The 19,344-nt window shown below is 48.7% G+C and overlaps 1 pseudogene; it reads right to left on the reverse strand.

Annotated features, from left to right (window-relative positions):
• Positions 1 to 18,653, reverse strand: part of LOC119292922 — a 36,073-nt pseudogene extending 17,420 nt beyond the window's left edge.
• Between the last annotated feature and the right edge of the window lie 691 nt (positions 18,654 to 19,344).

Raw genomic sequence — 19,344 nt, forward strand, 5'->3', positions numbered from 1 at the left:
GTGCTGCAAGAGAGAGACAGAGCTGGTGAGGGAGATAAGCAGAGAGGAAGATGGGGCAGGGCGGAGGCGCGCTCAGCAGCGCGGCGACGGCGCTCGCCGGCACGGCAGCCAGGCGACGGGGAGGAGGAGGGACGGCGACGGCGGCGGGGACGACCGGCACGGTCCGGTGCGGTTGGCGGCGCGCGCGGGCTAGTCCGGGCCCCGATGGGCTCGGGCGGGCCCCGATCTGGGCCGAGAGGGCCGGCGCGATGGGGGCGAAGGGCTGGCGGCGGAGTGATGATGTGGCGGCTTCTGGTTGGGCGAGAAGCGGCGGCGGACGTGTCTGGCTGCGGGATGGACACGTCCGGTGGCGGCGGAGGGCGATTTAGCTAGGGTTAGGGTAGAATGACCCGAAAATTTCGGGGGAGGTCTAGTTTTATAGGTAGAGGGAGCTAGGAGAGTCCAAATGGGCAGCGGTTTTCGCCCACACGATCGTGATCGAACGACCGAGAGCATGGAGGGGAGTTTGCTGGGTTTTGAGCCACTTTGGAAGGGGTGTTGGGCTGCACACAAAAGAGGCCTTTACGGTTACCCGGTTAACCGTTGGAGTATCAAACGACCTCCGAATGACACGAAACTTGACAGGCGGTCTACCGGTGCTATACCAAGGCCGCTTGGCAAGACTCGGGCCATTCCGAGAAAGTTTAACACCCGCTCACAACGAAAGACCAAAGGGGAACGCCGGATGACATAGGAGCGCCGGATTGCAAAACGGACAACGGGGAAAATGCTCAGATGCATGAGACGAACACGTATGCAATGCAATGCACATGATGACATGATAAAATGCAACATGCAAGCAAATGACATGGCAACAACAGCGAATAACTGGCAGACACCTGGCGCATCAAATCCGGGGCGTTACAACACTCCTCCACTAACAAGAGATCTCGTCCCGGGATCTTAGGACCGAGACGGAAGAGAAAAAGGGATGGGGTGAAACAAGAACTCAAGAGAAGAAGCAAAGAATCGAGAGCAGTCGAGAAGAAGAGAGGAACAACGAGAATGACGAGAATCAAAAGCTCATGAAATTAGGTAGACTATGAAACCACTCCGGTTAAAATGAGATAAGAAACGAATAAGACTGAAAGGATTTAGGTAGCACTCCGACTGAAACATGGAAGGAAAAGAACATGAGCTTGAGAGGATGGAATGATACCTGATGAAGACATGACACAAAACCTCCGGAAAGAATTGAGAGAGAAATTGAATGAAAAGAAATTAGAAGGATTGAATGTAGTTGTTGAGAAAATTCAATAACGAAAGAATAAGCTTGATGTGGACTTATGGAAAACATCTCAAAATTATGAGGTGATAACCGACCACAAATGGAAATGATTGGATGACTTAGAAGAACGAAGACATGCGAAACTCCACTTCAAAAGAAGACGGAGAATTAATTGCACTTCGCGATGCAAGTAGAAAAGATACTTGAACTCCGCCAACAAGAATCTTAATGAACTCTTGAAGAAAGAATTAAATCATGAAGAACCACCATGAAGAACTCCGGTAACAAAAGATGACGAGATAAAATGAAGGATGAAAGAATAAGATGAGCCTTGCGATGATTTAGATGGAGGTTCCGACGAAATGACTGAGGAAATTCGAACTCCGGAAAAGAAATGATGAAGACACTTGGAACTAGAATTTATTCATCAAGAACAAACTCCGAAGGAAAGGATTACTCACTTGGATGAAATAAGAATAAGATCTATTGTATGCTTAACCTACATCAAATTAAATTGATGACCAACAATGGATTTTGCATACTACTTATTCTTCTTGAAAAAGGATTGAGAAGGGACATATCGCAAACTTGAGAAGGGATAGCACAGAACTTGAGAGAGTCTTCATGAACCACCGGTAGGATTGAAAAGAACGAATGAATTAAAATGATAATCAAGGAAAAAGAATCTTAAACGAGCCACCATAAGAATTCGAAAATGACTGATGAAAGAGGATGAACCACCGGGAAGAATTAGAAGAACAAATATGTTAGAGGGGATTTATATACTCCGGGAGAATGAAAAGCAGAGAGGTTGAGCCAACAATGAAATGATTTGAAATCGATCTTGGAAAAGGCATGTGACTGATGGAATCCATTCTTACGTCACACTTGAAAAGAATTGAGAAAAACTCCGGGGAAATTAGAAGAGTCAGGTAAGATCCTGGGAAAATACCTGTGGGTTAGGGCCCACTGAAAGAGATAACACCGTTGGAAAGAGTTATTGAACAGATAGATGATGCACCGGAACATTTGAAATATTTGAATGAGGTGACAACCTCGAATTAATTAGAACACAGACGAAACTCTTGATATGTCTTGAGCACTCTGGAAGGACAAACTGGCGAGAGGCGAACGAGCAGGGAAAACACTTGAGCCGAAGAAAAGAATATGATCTACCGAAAACTTGAATTGGGTCCACCGGAAAGGAAAAGAGATGAAGAATGACGAAGGAGACGAGAATTCACCGGTTGAGATAATTTACGAAAGACTGAGGAGGTTCCACACGAATGAAATAGATGGTCGAAAGAGACTGAGGCTCCAGTAAGAAGAGGGTGGGAGGGCGGGAAAACAAAGGCAACCTAGAAGGGGAAATCGATGAATATCTTGAAGGGAAAACACCGGTTGAAATCATTGAGGAGAGAGAGCAAAAACTTCACACGAGTAGGATGGATACTCGATTATGGACTCCGGTTCCGAGAAGAAGACGGGTGGGCGGGTGGGAAAGAAAACAATTGAGGATTGAACTCAATGATGAAGAGGCTCGAGTCGACTTGACGAAAATGCACCGGATGAAAAGAGTTGAGGAACAACGACCCGAAAACCAACTGCGTGATCCTAAAGAAAAATTTGAATGGGAAGAGGAGTAGTTCAAAACACCTACGTCAAGATTCCTCACCAGAGCGACAAAGGGGATGAGGAGTAAAAAGAATTCCTACTCTCCGATATAATTAGACTCCGAAAACAGTTTTCTTCTAGACTCAACAACGGCCAAACTACACGATCAATCAAGGGGGGCTCCTAAGGTCGGTCGAGGCTCTCATACCAACTTGTCAAGCCCAATATGCGACCCTATCCAAAAGGAACTCGAAGGTCCCACCAAGGATAGACCCGCACATTGAAACACTTTTGCAAGGTGGATATCATTACATCAACATTACATAATAGATGGGGATACATACATAAGGCATACAATGCCACACGAATACAACATCACAATACATAAGAGCATCATCCGGCTACGGATGAATCACAAACAGAAACTCAAATGACATCCACCCTGCTAGGTCAGGCTGCCGACCTGGAACCTATCCCCTGATCGAAGAAGCAGAAGAAGAACTCAACGCAAGCAAACATCGCTCTCGCGTCATGATCATCGCATAACCTGTACTTGCAATTGTTGTTGTAGTAATCTGTGAGCCACGAGGACTCAGCAATCCCATTACCATGGGTATCAAGACTAGCAAAGCTTAAGGGAAAGGAAGGGGTAAAGTGGTGAGGCTGCAGCAGCGACTAAGCATATATGGTGGCTAACATACGCAAATAAGAGTGAGGAGAGAGCAAAAGGAACGGTCGTCAACTAGTAATGATCAAGAAGTTATCCTGAACTCCTACTTACGTCAATCATAACCCAGAAACTGTGTTCACTTTCCAGACTCCGCCGAAAAGAGACCATCACGGCTACACACGCGGTTGATGCGTTTTAAATCGGATCTGATGTCAAGTTATCTACAACCGAACATTAACAAATTCCCATCTGCCTATAACCGTAGGCACGGATTCCGAAAGACTATACCCTGCAGGGGTGTCCCAACTTAGCCCATGATAAGCTCTCGCGATCAAGGAAGGATATACCTTCTCCCAGGAAGACCCGATCAGACTCGGAATCCCGGTTTACAAGACATTTCGGCAATGGTAAAACAAGACCAGCAAGACCGCCCGATGCGCCGGCAATCACGATAGGAGCTGCACATATCTCGTTCTCAGGGCAACACCGGATGAACACTACGTACAACTAAAACCAGACCTCGAGTTTCCCCGAGGTGGCGCTGCAAGTGGCTCTGGTTCGGACCAACACTTAGACAAGCATTGGCCCGGGGGGGCTGTAATAAAGATGACCCTTGGGTTAACTACTCCCAAGGGAAATATAGGTGGTGGTGAGGCAAATGGTAAAACCAAGGTTGGGCCTTGCTGGAGGAGTTTTATTCAAAGCGAACTGTCAAGGGGGTCCCATGAATCACCCGACCGCGTAAGGAACGCAAAATCCGGGAACATAACACCGGTATGACGGAAACTAGGGCGGCAAGAGTGGAACAAAACACCAGGCATAAGGCCGAGCCTTCCACCCTTTACCAAATATATAGATGCATTAATAATATAAGAGATATTGTGATATCCCAACCAAAATCCTGTCCACCATGGAGAAATCTTCAACTTCACCTGCAACTAGCAACGCTATAAGAGGGGCTGAGCAAAAGCAGTAACATAGCCAAACAACGGTTTGCATAGGAAAGGTGTCAAAGGTTAGAGGTTCATGGCAATTTGGGATGGCTTGATGAGCAAAAGATAGGTAACGCAGCATAGCGATAGAACGAAGCAACTAGCATAGCAATGATAGTAGTGAGATCCAGGGTAGCGGTCACCTTGCCTGAAGTCCCGCTAGGAAGAAGAACGAGTCCATGAAGAAGACGAACGGATGAAGCCGAACCAAGTGTAGATGAACGAATCCTCACGATCGCAACGAAACAGGAACTATCAAAAAGAAGCACACAACATAGTAAACACACCACACATGAACATGACATGATGCGCAACAAGCATGATGCATGACAAGGCTACATGAGGCTACTCATGACAAGAGATGATGCAAACAAGAGCAACACATCAAGGCAAGTTTAAATGAGGCCGGGAACAACATACAACAATTCCGGTAAGTCCTCATATGCATATTTCGAAATTGGTCCAGATCTGAATAAACATTATGTTCAAGTAGTTAAACATCAAGTTAACATGCACAAAGATGGTCTACATGAGATTCTAGTCAAGTTACATATAAAGTTCATTTAGTTCGGAGCTACGGCCTAGAAGATATGAGTAAAACAAGTTAAACATGGCATTGATGCAAAATGCACCCAAACATCAAGCAAACACCTCAAAACAAGGATGCAACATGATAATATGAAACTACATGCAAAAACAAGCAAGTTTCATATAGAGCACACTCAAAACGGAGCAACGGTTCAACACACACACATGAAACAAGTTTAAAGGACAAGCTGTCTAAAACAGCAACTAGGCATATTGCAAGCATCAAAACAATATGCTACAGGACCTCAACAAGAAAACAAAAGGCATGGGCATGATGTACAGGGAAAGCACAACAAAACATGAACACTGAGCTATCTCCAGAAATCACTAGAACATGCTCAAACACACATGGTAAGATTGCAAGTAATAACAATTCAGACTTTGCAGAAAATAACATCAGGTTGCAATATTTAGAGCTATCAAACAACATGTTACAGGAACTTATCATGGCAAACAAAGGCATGTCATGAATCTACTAAATTCATAGATCAAATGTCCTTTACTGACCATAAGCCAAAAAGAATCAGAAAATATGATGGCACCCATGTAAACATAGCAAGTTATATTACAGATTCAAACATTGCAGAAACAGAATTATGAAGGCATGTAGATGAGCTTCTGAAACTCACTACAGAGCAAAACATGGCATGGCAAGGCAACCAACAGTAAGAAGACATGTTTGTGAAGCTATGCATGGCAATAGCAAGTTCATAGGGTGCATGGAACACTAGGGAAACACATGGCAACAACTGAACTTAATGTTAACAGGCTGACGGCAACATTATCAAGCAACTTTGGAGCAAGATTACAACAAGCTACAGCAATCTATAATTTCAACCAGGGTCATGGATGGATAGAGCATGACATGTAGAACAAAAGATATTTAGTGAACATCTCCAGATTATGCATAGAATGATTAGTAGCAACATGTTTACATAGCATCACGAAATAACAGATTCAGCCTAGCAAAACAGTAACAGCATGTACCCTACTTAACAAGCTTGATTCACTCACCACAAGACATTGCATGACAAGATAAGCATAGCATCAGCAAGAAGGCATGTTTATGTAACAAACCAAGGCAAGAACAAGTCCATAGCATGCAAGGATCAACTATAGCAACCTTAGCAAAATTGAATAGCATGTAAACAATCTGCCAGGAAACATTTTGAAGCAAAAGTAGAGCACAAAATGGCATGTTAGACTACTCCATAATTGCAGCCAGAGGCATGAACGGATAGACAATAACCATATGTTCAAAACATCCTTACTGAAGTATCTCAAAATATACATGGATATCTCTGTAGCATCAAGTTTACATGGCATGAAAATAACAGCAGAAGACTAAAATCAGTAACATCACGATGCCTAGTTTGCGTTCTTGTGCTAGTCACCACATTGATCACAAAAATACATGGCATACACCACTGTATAGATGTCATGGCATAGTTCAAAACACATGTAGACATCAACCTCATAGGATGCACACATCAATCATGGCAAAAATGACAAAAGAGCTCGTTCTGTTAACAGACAGCAGAAAAACATCATGAAGCACTCTTACAACAATGATTCAGGCATCTGTATGACCTCAAATGAATATGATGCAATGGAATGAAATGATGTACTCGTTGAGACGAACAAATTGACATATTACACGCACAAAACGGAGCTACGAATGCAGATATACAATGCTATGAACATGGCATGGTTATTACTGCAGATCTGGGGACTTGGTCGTTTTTTTTTTTTTTGAAAAAACAGATCGGGCGCAGATGAACTAAAAGACGCCTCGGGCGCGGTTTAGTCGGGCTGCTCACCACTGGGCTGGCCCAGGAAGGAGGAGGCAGGCCGTCGAGCTGGGCCGGGGCGATGCTGGGCTGGGCCGACGCGGGGTCAACGCGAGCGGGCGGCGCTCGTCGTCGTCCTCCTCGATCCAGAGGGAACGAGGGAAAGCAGGGGCGGCGGCGCATCTCCGGCGAGGCGGGGCGGCCCTCCAGCGGCGAGGCCGACGCGTAGATGGCGAAGATGGATAGATCCGGCGATGAGGATCCTGGATCCAGACGGAGAAGGGGTGGGACGCGGCAACAACGGCGACTGCGGCGTGCTGCGAGAGAGAGACAGAGCTGGTGAGGGAGATAAGCAGAGAGGAAGATGGGGCAGGGCGGAGGCGCGCTCAGCAGCGCGGCGACGGCGCTCGCCGGCACGGCAGCCAGGCGACGGGGAGGAGGAGGGACGGCGACGGCGGCGGGGACGACCGGCACGGTCCGGTGCGGTTGGCGGCGCGCGCGGGCTAGTCCGGGCCCCGATGGGCTCGGGCGGGCCCCGATCTGGGCCGAGAGGGCCGGCGCGATGGGGGCGAAGGGCTGGCGGCGGAGTGATGATGTGGCGGCTTCTGGTTGGGCGAGAAGCAGCGGCGGACGTGTCTGGCTGCGGGATGGACACGTCCGGTGGCGGCGGAGGGCGATTTAGCTAGGGTTAGGGTAGAATGACCCGAAAATTTCGGGGGAGGTCTAGTTTTATAGGTAGAGGGAGCTAGGAGAGTCCAAATGGGCAGCGGTTTTCGCCCACACGATCGTGATCGAACGACCGAGAGCATGGAGGGGAGTTTGCTGGGTTTTGGGCCACTTTGAAAGGGGTGTTGGGCTGCACACAAAAGAGGCCTTTATGGTTACCCGGTTAACCGTTGGAGTATCAAACGACCTCCGAATGACACGAAACTTGACAGGCGGTCTACCAGTGCTATACCAAGGCCGCTTGGCAAGACTCGGGCCATTCCGAGAAAGTTTAACACCCGCTCACAACGAAAGACCAAAGGGGAACGCCGGATGACATAGGAGCGCCGGATTGCAAAACGGACAACGGGGAAAATGCTCAGATGCATGAGACGAACACGTATGCAATGCAATGCACATGATGACATGATAAAATGCAACACGCAAGCAAATGACATGGCAACAACGGCGAATAACTGGCAGACACCTGGCGCATCAAATCCGGGGCGTTACAACACTCCTCCACTAACAAGAGATCTCGTCCCGGGATCTTAGGACCGAGACGGAAGAGAAAAAGGGATGGGGTGAAACAAGAACTCAAGAGAAGAAGCAAAGAATCGAGAGCAGTCGAGAAGAAGAGAGGAACAACGAGAATGACGAGAATCAAAAGCTCATGAAATTAGGTAGACTATGAAACCACTCCGGTTAAAACGAGATAAGAAACGAATAAGACTGAAAGGATTTAGGTAGCACTCCGACTGAAACATGGAAGGAAAAGAACACGAGCTTGAGAGGATGGAATGATACCTGATGAAGACATGACACAAAACCTCCGGAAAGAATTGAGAGAGAAATTGAATGAAAAGAAATTAGAAGGATTGAATGTAGTTGTTGAGAAAATTCAATAACGAAAGAATAAGCTTGATGTGGACTTATGGAAAACATCTCAAAATTATGAGGTGATAACCGACCACAAATGGAAATGATTGGATGACTTAGAAGAACGAAGACATGCGAAACTCCACTTCAAAAGAAGACGGAGAATTAATTGCACTTCACGATGCAAGTAGAAAAGATACTTGAACTCCGCCAACAAGAATCTTAATGAACTCTTGAAGAAAGAATTAAATCATGAAGAACCACCATGAAGAACTCCGGTAACAAAAGATGACGAGATAAAATGAAGGATGAAAGAATAAGATGAGCCTTGCGATGATTTAGATGGAGGTTCCGACGAAATGACTGAGGAAATTCGAACTCCGGAAAAGAAATGATGAAGACACTTGGAACTAGAATTTATTCATCAAGAACAAACTCCGAAGGAAAGGATTACTCACTTGGATGAAATAAGAATAAGATTTATTGTATGCTTAACCTACATCAAATTAAATTGATGACCAACAATGGATTTTGCATACTACTTATTCTTCTTGAAAAAGGATTGAGAAGGGACATATCGCAAACTTGAGAAGGGATAGCACAGAACTTGAGAGAATCTTCATGAACCACCGGTAGGATTGAAAAGAACGAATGAATTAAAATGATAATCAAGGAAAAAGAATCTTAAACGAGCCACCATAAGAATTCGAAAATGACTGATGAAAGAGGATGAACCACCGGGAAGAATTAGAAGAACAAATATGTTAGAGGGGATTTATATACTCCGGGAGAATGAAAAGCAGAGAGGTTGAGCCAACAATGAAATGATTTGAAATCGATCTTGGAAAAGGCATGTGACTGATGGAATCCATTCTTACGTCACACTTGAAAAGAATTGAGAAAAACTCCGGGGAAATTAGAAGAGTCAGGTAAGATCCTGGGAAAATACCTGTGGGTTAGGGCCCACTGAAAGAGATAACACCGTTGGAAAGAGTTATTGAACAGATAGATGATGCACCGGAACATTTGAAATATTTGAATGAGGTGACAACCTTGAATTAATTAGAACACAGACGAAACTCTTGATATGTCTTGAGCACTCTGGAAGGACAAACTGGCGAGAGGCGAACGAGCAGGGAAAACACTTGAGCCGAAGAAAAGAATATGATCTACCGAAAACTTGAATTGGGTCCACCGGAAAGGAAAAGAGATGAAGAATGACGAACGAGACGAGAATTCACCGGTTGAGATAATTTACGAAAGACTGAAGAGGTTCCACACGAATGAAATAGATGGTCGAAAGAGACTGAGGCTCCAGTAAGAAGAGGGTGGGAGGGCGGGAAAACAAAGGCAACCTAGAAGGGGAAATCGATGAATATCTTGAAGGGAAAACACCGGTTGAAATCATTGAGGAGAGAGAGCAAAAACTTCACACGAGTAGGATGGATACTCGATTATGGACTCCGGTTCCGAGAAGAAGACGGGTGGGCGGGTGGGAAAGAAAACAATTGAGGATTGAACTCAATGATGAAGAGGCTCGAGTCGACTTGACGAAAATGCACCGGATGAAAAGAGTTGAGGAACAACGATCGGAAAACCAACTGCGTGATCCTAAAGAAAAATTTGAATGGGAAGAGGAGTAGTTCAAAACACCTACGTCAAGATTCCTCACCAGAGCGACGAAGGGGATGAGCAGTAAAAAGAATTCCTACTCTCCGATATAACTAGACTCCGGAAACAGTTTTCTTCTAGACTCAACAACGGCCAAACTACACGATCAATCAAGGGGGGCTCCTAAGGTCGGTCGAGGCTCTCATACCAACTTGTCAAGCCCAATATGCGACCCTATCCAAAAGGAACTCGAAGGTCCCACGAAGGATAGACCCGCACATTGAAACACTTTTGCAAGGTGGATATCATTACATCAACATTACATAATAGATGGGGATACATACATAAGGCATACAATGCCACACGAATACAACATCACAATACATAAGAGCATCATCCGGCTACGGATGAATCACAAACAGAAACTCAAATGACATCCACCCTGCTAGCTCAGGCTGCCGACCTGGAACCTATCCCCTGATCGAAGAAGCAGAAGAAGAACTCAACGCAAGCAAACATCGCTCTCGCGTCATGATCATCGCATAACCTGTACTTGCAACTGTTGTTGTAGTAATCTGTGAGCCACGAGGACTCAGCAATCCCATTACCATGGGTATCAAGACTAGCAAAGCTTAAGGGAAAGGAAGGGGTAAAGTGGTGAGGCTGCAGCAGCGACTAAGCATATATGGTGGCTAACATACGCAAATAAGAGTGAGGAGAGAGCAAAAGGAACGGTCGTCAACTAGTAATGATCAAGAAGTGATCCTGAACTCCTACTTACGTCAATCATAACCCAGAAACCGTGTTCACTTTCCAGACTCCGCCGAAAAGAGACCATCACGGCTACACACGCGGTTGATGCGTTTTAAATCGGATCTGATGTCAAGTTATCTACAACCGAACATTAACAAATTCCCATCTGCCTATAACCGTAGGCACGGATTCCGAAAGACTATACCCTGCAGGGGTGTCCCAACTTAGCCCATGATAAGCTCTCGCGATCAAGGAAGGATATACCTTCTCCCAGGAAGACCCGATCAGACTCGGAATCCCGGTTTACAAGACATTTCGGCAATGGTAAAACAAGACCAGCAAGACCGCCCGATGCGCCGGCAATCACGATAGGAGCTGCACATATCTCGTTCTCAGGGCAACACCGGATGAACACTACGTACAACTAAAACCAGACCTCGAGTTTCCCCGAGGTGGCGCTGCAAGTGGCTCTGGTTCGGACCAACACTTAGACAAGCATTGGCCCGGGGGGGCTGTAATAAAGATGACCCTTGGGTTAACTACTCCCAAGGGAAATATAGGTGGTGGTGAGGCAAATGGTAAAACCAAGGTTGGGCCTTGCTGGAGGAGTTTTATTCAAAGCGAACTGTCAAGGGGGTCCCATAAATCACCCGACCGCGTAAGGAACGCAAAATCCGGGAACATAACACCGGTATGACGGAAACTAGGGCGGCAAGAGTGGAACAAAACACCAGGCATAAGGCCGAGCCTTCCACCCTTTACCAAATATATAGATGCATTAATAATATAAGAGATATTGTGATATCCCAACCAAAATCCTGTCCACCATGGAGAAATCTTCAACTTCACCTGCAACTAGCAACGCTATAAGAGGGGCTGAGCAAAAGCAGTAACATAGCCAAACAACGGTTTGCATAGGAAAGGTGTCAAAGGTTAGAGGTTCATGGCAATTTGGGATGGCTTGATGAGCAAAAGATAGGTAACGCAGCATAGCGATAGAACGAGCAACTAGCATAGCAATGATAGTAGTGAGATCCAGGGTAGCGGTCACCTTGCCTGAAATCCCGCTAGGAAGAAGAACGAGTCCATGAAGAAGACGAACGGATGAAGCCGAACCAAGTGTAGATGAACGAATCCTCACGATCGCAACGAAACTGGAACTATCAAAAAGAAGCACACAACATAGTAAACACACCACACATGAACATGACATGATGCGCAACAAGCATGATGCATGACAAGGCTACATGAGGCTACTCATGACAAGAGATGATGCAAACAAGAGCAACACATCAAGGCAAGTTTAAATGAGGCCGGGAACAACATACAACAATTCCGGTAAGTCCTCATATGCATATTTCGAAATTGGTCCAGATCTGAATAAACATTATGTTCAAGTAGTTAAACATCAAGTTAACATGCACAAAGATGGTCTACATGAGATTCTAGTCAAGTTACATATAAAGTTCATTTAGTTCGGAGCTACGGCCTAGAAGATATGAGTAAAACAAGTTAAACATGGCATTGATGCAAAATGCACCCAAACATCAAGCAAACACCTCAAAACAAGGATGCAACATGATAATATGAAACTACATGCAAAAACAAGCAAGTTTCATATAGAGCACACTCAAAACGGAGCAACGGTTCAACACACACACATGAAACAAGTTTAAAGGACAAGCTGTCTAAAACAACAACTAGGCATATTGCAAGCATCAAAACAATATGCTACAGGACCTCAACAAGAAAACAAAAGGCATGGGCATGATGTACAGGGAAAGCACAACAAAACATGAACACTGAGCTATCTCCAGAAATCACTAGAACATGCTCAAACACACATGGTAAGATTGCAAGTAATAACAATTCAGACTTTGCAGAAAATAACATCAGGTTGCAATATTTAGAGCTATCAAACAACATGTTACAGGAACTTATCATGGCAAACAAAGGCATGTCATGAATCTACTAAATTCATAGATCAAATGTCCTTTACTGACCATAAGCCAAAAAGAATCAGAAAATATGATGGCACCCATGTAAACATAGCAAGTTATATTACAGATTCAAACATTGCAGAAACAGAATTATGAAGGCATGTAGATGAGCTTCTGAAACTCACTACAGAGCAAAACATGGCATGGCAAGGCAACCAACAGTAAGAAGACATGTTTGTGAAGCTATGCATGGCAATAGCAAGTTCATAGGGTGCATGGAACACTAGGGAAACACATGGCAACAACTGAACTTAATGTTAACAGGCTGACGGCAACATTATCAAGCAACTTTGGAGCAAGATTACAACAAGCTACAGCAATCTATAATTTCAACCAGGGTCATGGATGGATAGAGCATGACATGTAGAACAAAAGATATTTAGTGAACATCTCCAGATTATGCATAGAATGATTAGTAGCAACATGTTTACATAGCATCACGAAATAACAGATTCAGCCTAGCAAAACAGTAACAGCATGTACCCTACTTAACAAGCTTGATTCACTCACCACAAGACATTGCATGACAAGATAAGCATAGCATCAGCAAGAAGGCATGTTTATGTAACAAACCAAGGCAAGAACAAGTCCATAGCATGCAAGGATCAACTATAGCAACCTTAGCAAAATTGAATAGCATGTAAACAATCTGCCAGGAAACATTTTGAAGCAAAAGTAGAGCACAAAATGGCATGTTAGACTACTCCATAATTGCAGCCAGAGGCATGAACGGATAGACAATAACCATATGTTCAAAACATTCTTACTGAAGTATCTCAAAATATACATGGATATCTCTGTAGCATCAAGTTTACATGGCATGAAAATAACAGCAGAACGGGGACTAAAATCAGTAACATCACGATGCCTAGTTTGCGTTCTTGTGCTAGTCACCACATTGATCACAAAAATACATGGCATACACCACTGTATAGATGTCATGGCATAGTTCAAAACACATGTAGACATCAACCTCATAGGATACACACATCAATCATGGCAAAAATGACAAAAGAGCTCGTTCTGTTAACAGACAGCAGAAAAACATCATGAAGCACTCTTACAACAATGATTCAGGCATCTGTATGACCTCAAATGAATATGATGCAATGGAATGAAATGATGTACTCGTTGAGACGAACAAATTGACATATTACACGCACAAAACGGAGCTACGAATGCAGATATATAATGCTATGAACATGGCATGGTTATTACTGCAGATCTGGGGACTTAGTCATTTTTTTTTTTTGAAAAAACAGATCGGGCGCAGATGAACTAAAAGACGCCTCGGGCGCGGTTTAGTCGGGCTGCTCACCACTGGGCTGGCCCAGGAAGGAGGAGGCAGGCCGTCGAGCTGGGCCGGGGCGATGCTGGGCTGGGCCGACGCGGGGTCAACGCGAGCGAGCGGCGCTCGTCGTCGTCCTCCTCGATCCAGAGGGAATGAGGGAAAGCAGGGGCGGCGGCGCATCTCCGGCGAGGCGGGGCGGCCCTCCAGCGGCGAGGCCGACGCGTAGATGGCGAAGATGGATAGATCCGGCGATGAGGATCCTGGATCCAGCCGGAGAAGGGGTGGGACGCGGCAACAACGGCGACTGCGGCGTGCTGCAAGAGAGAGACAGAGCTGGTGAGGGAGATAAGCAGAGAGGAAGATGGGGCAGGGCGGAGGCGCGCTCAGCAGCGCGGCGACGGCGCTCGCCGGCACGGCAGCCAGGCGACGGGGAGGAGGAGGGACGGCGACGGCGGCGGGGACGACCGGCACGGTCCGGTGCGGTTGGCGGCGCGCGCGGGCTTGTCCGGGCCCCGATGGGCTCGGGCGGGCCCCGATCTGGGCCGAGAGGGCCGGCGCGATGGGGGCGAAGGGCTGGCGGCGGAGTGGTGACGTGGCGGCTTCTGGTTGGGCGAGGAGCGGCGGCGGACGTGTCCGGCTGCGGGATGGACACGTCCGGTGGCGGCGGAGGGCGATTTAGTTAGGGTTAGGGTAGAATGACCCGAATATTTCGGGGGAGGTCTAGTTTTATAGGTAGAGGGAGCTAGGAGAGTCCAAATGGGCAGCGGTTTTCGCCCACACGATCGTGATCGAACGACCGAGAGCATGGAGGGGAGTTTGCTGGGTTTTGGGCCACTTTGGAAGGGGTGTTGGGCTGCACACAAAAGAGGCCTTTACGGTTACCCGGTTAACCGTTGGAGTATCAAACGACCTCCGAATGACACGAAACTTGACAGGCGGTCTACCGGTGCTATACCAAGGCCGCTTGGCAAGACTCGGGCCATTCCGAGAAACTTTAACACCCGCTCACAACGAAAGACCAAAGGGGAACGCCGGATGACATAGGAGCGCCGGATTGCAAAACGGACAACGGGGAAAATGCTCGGATGCATGAGACGAACACGTATGCGATGCAATGCACATGATGACATGATAAAATGCAACACGCAAGCAAATGACATGGCAACAACGGTGAATAACTGGCAGACACCTGGCACATCGGATCCGGGGCGTTACACGTAGTCCTCATCATAGCGGTGCCAGCACCCAATGACTTCATGGCCCAGATTCTTGTAGAGTTGACACCTGGTGCGGCGAGTGTTGGAGGAGGAGCCGTGGGTGTTGTTATTACTGTAGCCGCCACCATGATCGCCACCTCCAGAGCGAACTTGACCCTGGCTGTTACCGCGCCCACCATGTCCACCGCCGCGGCCACGCCCTTGGTGACCATGGCCCCGGTCCCTGTTGCCACGCCCACGGGAGATGTTGTTGACAGAAGATTGGCGATGATTCATACCTTGTAGCAGATTGACCAGTGCCTCAAAGCTGAGAAGTTGGCTGTAGAGCTCTGGGGTGGTGATGGGCTCGACGCGGGCGGCAAGAGCTGAAACCATGGAGTTATACTCGAGGTCCAGTCCTTTCAGAACATAGGAGGTCATCTCCTAATTGGTCGGGGGGGGGTGTGCTCGTGGTGGCGATCTCATCTGCCAATGCCTTGATCTTGGCAAGGTACTCCGCCATGGTGGAGTTCCCCTTCTGGAGGTTAGCAAGCGCAATTCTGTTGTTGACTTCTTGCGCCTGCGTTTGAGCTGCGAAGGTGGCGTGGATAGCCGCCCGTACTTCAGCCGGTGTTTGGAGAGTCATCGCTTGAGCAAGAACTTCACGGGAAAGTGATGCCATCAGATAACCTGGTACCTGTTGCTGCTCGGCGTACCAGATCGTGCGGGCATAGTTCAAGACCTGCTCCTCCTTCCCATCATTGGTGATGGTGAGGGTAGCAGGCGGCGCCGGGCTTGCAGCGTCGAGGAAGTGCGTCATCTGTGCTCCCTTGATCTGAGGGAGAATGATGGCCTTCCAAAGGAGGAAGTTGGTCCTTGTCAACTTCTCTGTTGGTGGAGAGCCGAGGGAGGTGCCGCTGCTGGTTGATGACGAAGCGAAGGTGGAGGTGGAGGGTTGGGTAACTAGGGCACCCATGGAGCCAGCGACAGTTGATGGATCGATGGAAGGAGCGGTGCCCGTCATGGTTTCTTGCGGGTTATCTCGATGGCTCTCTCTGTATATGCTAGATTGGTTTTCTCTCGTGGAAGCTAGATGTGAGAGGAAAAGGCTCTAATACCATATTAAATTCATGCTTCAGCCAACTCATCCAAAAGTGTTTTTTTTTAGAAAAGGAGGATGACCCCCGGCCTCTGCATCTGGGAGATGCATACGGCCACTTTATTGATTATTCTCAAGGACCTTACAAAGTATTACAACAATGTGCCTGAATCCACCATCTTGGCAACATATGCCGCTACTCCTATCCAAAATGATGAAGGGGTGCTAGTTGGGCCACTACCCAGACCACTCACCTAAGCCTAACATCAAAAGCCGGAACCGAAACACATTCGGAAGCCCCAGCCGAGCCACATACCGGGTCTGGGGCATAATCCGGTCAGACGCACTCGTGTGTCGTCGCCGCCATCTTCCACAGGTCCGTCTTCAGATCAAATTGAGGCTTCTACCTTGTCTGGCCACTCAGCTATCGACGTCACCACGACACCAGACAGCTTCGTCCTCCTGCGCGAGTCCATCGCCACACATCGGACGCCGAATCTCCACTGCGCCACGCCGCCGAGATACGCCGCCATCCATGAGTAGGATGAAGCACCGCTCCGCCGAGACCGGCAGGGCTTCTGAAGACCAATCCGCCGCCAAGCAACCAAAGCATCACATCCACCCCAAGCTCACCAAGAACGACACCCCCAAGAAGGTGACGACGCCCGGAGCGCCGCTGTCGCTCAATCCGGCATGGATTTGGGCTTTCGCCCGGCATACGAGCTGGGTGTAAGGAAGAGGGGAAGGAGGCAATCTGGACGGCGCCTCCAAGAAGGGTACGGCGCCCACGGGCGTCGCCGCCGTCGTGACCAGCACTGCTGGCCTCGGATTTCTCCGGAGCCACCTCCCACCTCCAGCCGCCAAACGGGTACAACTCCGACGACAAAGGCCGCCGAAAGCAGGACCATCGGAGGCAGCCCTGGTTGAAGTAGACGGAAGCCTTCAGATCTGGATCGGACGCCGCCAATGCGATTCCCGATCCAGCGTCCGATCTACGCCGCCGAAGACCGAACGCGCCCGCACCGCGCCTTGCGCGCCCTCGCCACGCCATCCCGAACACGGCAACCCTCGCCGGTGCGCGCACCCGCGCGAGCGCCGCGCCGAGTGCCCGCCCGAACGAACGGCCCGCGCCGCCCCTGCTCGAGCTGGAGGAGGGAAGGGCCCCGCCGCCGCCGAGCCGCGCGGGCTTTGCCCGGCAACGTCCGCCGGCGGCGGCGAGGGAAGGAGGGGCCGGAGGGGCCTGCGCTGGCGGCGGCTAGGGTTCGCTCCCGGGCCGCCCGGGGGAGCGACCTGGGCTCGACCTGGGCCCAAGAGACTAGCTAGCTAGTGTGTGTGTGTGTCCAAAAGTGTGAACTGATGAAAGAAGGCAGGCAATATATTTAAACATGTTGACCCTGTCCTGGGCCGTCTCGGAGGTTTGGTTGCACTCCGTCCTGCCGTTCAGGATGTAGGTGGTCATGCCGTACCCGGGGAGCAACCCAGCGTCGCGGTCTTGGGCGGATGGCGTCCAGCCGCCGGTCATCACGGCGTGGCACGACGGACTCGGCGCCGGCGGTGCCGTCATCCAAAACCAGATGGCCGTCTTGAAAGCGACGACGGGATTCGTGGACACCAGGTCCGGGTTGCGCAGCAGGTCCAACCCAGCGCCCTCCCTGCTTGCCGGTAGTTGTCCTCGCTGCGATTATAAACTGTGCATTAGTAGTACGAAACCTTTTTAGATCAATTTTTGCCGAATTGAAGTTTATATTCATCGTGAATAATTGAAGCTCATCTTGTAATTAAAAATAGGGTACACATCCAGTGTCAAGTACAAGAGACAGAGTGAAGATTTTTCACGTAGTCAGCTGTATGGGGCCTCGGCCGTAGTAGGGCGCGCTCGCCCGGTTCATCGCTTTCACGTAGCAGTAACTGGTGGTTACGAAGGAGGTCTGCCCGAAGAAGCCGGCGAGCTCCCGCCGCCGGGTCGCGTCTTCGCCGGTGGTGCCGAAGCCGCCGAGCACGCTCGCGTTGGCCGCCTCCAAGAACGCATCGTACGTGTAGAATGCGCCTCCCTCACACTCGCTCAGGTTCCGGTCGCCCAGCATGGAATCGAACATGCCCCGCGTGATGGTCGACGGCACGCTGCCGGCCGGCCCGCTGGCCATGTCGATGCAGAGAAGGGCGCCACCGGCGAGAGCCAGCAGCCCAACGAGCATCATCCTCCAGCGCCAAGGTGCGGAATCTTAGAGCATCTCCAACAGCAGCCGAACGCGTGGCGCGCTAAAAATCAGTTTGCAGCATGTCGATCGCCTGCTTTGGCGCGACGGGGAGCGCTGGCTCCAGCGGCCGCGGTAAATTTAGCGCGCGCGTGTAGCTTCAGCAGGTGCGTTAAAATGCAGTGCGCGCTCTCGCACAAGCACTCTGGGCTACGGTGCATATGCATAGATAGATAGATAAACGATACATAGATATTTCACAATACATAGATAAACCATACATCGCATAGATAGATAAAAGAACTACAGTGCAATTACATAAAAAACTATGGTGCAACTAGATAAAAACTACGGTGTAACTAGAACCTACTCCGAGTCTTTCTCCTCCTCATCTTCATCATCCTTGCTGGTGCTATCCGAGGTATCGAGCCACACGTCATCCCAACGTTCATCGTCTGTCCCGAAGAATGACTTCCCACCGGTGTTAACGAGATCGCACAGCGATATGGACAGTGTCTTCCCCCGACGCATGTCCGCCCGCTCCGCGCAGCGCCTTGCCGTCCTCTCCGCCCAGAAGGCGTTCTCGGCGGCAACATCATCTGGGTGGCGCCGACGCCACTCCGCCATGGCTCGCTCGTCCTCCTCGGTGATGAGGAGGCGGCGGTGCTGCCGAGGTGGTCCTCACGGTCCTGGT

Source organism: Triticum dicoccoides, chromosome 4B (genome assembly GCF_002162155.2).
Source record: "Triticum dicoccoides isolate Atlit2015 ecotype Zavitan chromosome 4B, WEW_v2.0, whole genome shotgun sequence".
Taxonomy (NCBI): Eukaryota; Viridiplantae; Streptophyta; class Magnoliopsida; order Poales; family Poaceae; genus Triticum; species Triticum dicoccoides.